The sequence below is a fragment of the Manduca sexta genome, chromosome 22, assembly GCF_014839805.1.
Source record: "Manduca sexta isolate Smith_Timp_Sample1 chromosome 22, JHU_Msex_v1.0, whole genome shotgun sequence".
Taxonomy (NCBI): domain Eukaryota; kingdom Metazoa; phylum Arthropoda; class Insecta; order Lepidoptera; family Sphingidae; genus Manduca; species Manduca sexta.
Window position 1 is genome coordinate 12,330,623 of NC_051136.1, and position 1,347 is coordinate 12,331,969.

Here is a 1,347-nt window from a genome sequence, read left to right on the forward strand (position 1 = left end):
GGAAAAGTTCTTTTTTTATTATTTCTGTGAATGACGAGACGAGCTTATCGTTCGCTTGATGGTAAGCGATGTGAACGCCTATAAATAATAGAAACACCATCCAAGACAATAGAATAGACAATAAGGCCTTGAATTACAAAGTATTGTTTGGTATTCCACCGCGCTTGCCATCCTGAGACATGAGATGTTAAGTCTCATTATGACCAGTAGTTACACTGGCTGTAATGTCCTTCTAACCGGAACACAACAGTGACTACACACAGCTGCTGGGTGGCAGAAATAGACAATGCGTTGGTACCTACCCAGGCGGACTCTCACATATGAAAGACCTACCACCAGTTTTATACTCGTTATATTGGAAAGGAATGAGGTAGTTGAAAATAATAAAAGGTGCAGAAAGTATTAATCCTTTTATTAATAAGTTCAGTAGCATGTGCAAATAAAGTAACATTTGCCATGTTTATAATTTAATATTTCTGTACACCACCTCCTACATTCTTTTTCGGTGCATAGCCAGCCCCTCTTCACTCTGTGTTGTACTTCATTTATTGGATCTGTACTATCTAGAAAGTGTAAAAAAATATTATTATAACTTCTGTTAATTTAATTTTCTTTTATCTATACGAATATTATAAAGAAATATGATTACCCTGCATTACCTATGTTATAATTTATGGAATTTATTATTATTACACTATGATAATGTTAAACATCATATTCCATGAATATTACTGTATGAACCGCAAGTTAAGAAGATTGAATTATAACCTAGGGTTAAAAAAATATCTAGTATCAAAACAAATTTTCACCAATTCTTGTACAAAAATTATTTAAATCGGTGAAAATCGGCCTATTCTGCTTAGCAACAAGCAAATCTAAAATTAACTTATTGTTTACATAAATGCTTCCATAACATAACTTTATACTGAAGTTCGTTCAGAGTGTATATTTATAAAAATGATTTTACTTACCTACAGATGCCGACGTCACTGCATTTGCTAATAAAACGCAAAGCAAAGCAATAGCAAACAGATTTATCTTCATGTTAAACAATTTTAATGTTTCCAATAACATGTTTCGCATTACACTAAGATCATATTCGAGTATCACTCTTTTATAAGGAAAATTGCCATGTGTCATTACTGTAATACAAAACGGGGAATTTTTCAGCTTCATCATATCTTCTACTAGCTTGTGCTCGCGGCGTCGCCTGCGCATCATAGTTATCTATATATATAAAAATGAATCCATATTTCCCTTGGTCACGCCATCATGCGTGAACGGCCGGACCGATTTCACTATTTTTTTGTTGTGTTTGTTATTGTCAGGAGAAGGATCTTATGAAAG

At 33.6% G+C, this 1,347-nt stretch overlaps 1 long non-coding RNA gene across 1 annotated transcript; it reads right to left on the reverse strand.

Moving 5' to 3' along the window:
* Nucleotides 1-395: 395 nt before the first annotated feature.
* On the reverse strand, nucleotides 396-1,109 carry LOC119190163. The gene is made up of 2 exons (XR_005112795.1): nucleotides 972-1,109; nucleotides 396-563 (listed from the first exon to the last, which is right to left on the reverse strand). It is a non-coding gene; the product is annotated as an uncharacterized LOC119190163 (long non-coding RNA).
* Nucleotides 1,110-1,347: the final 238 nt, after the last annotated feature.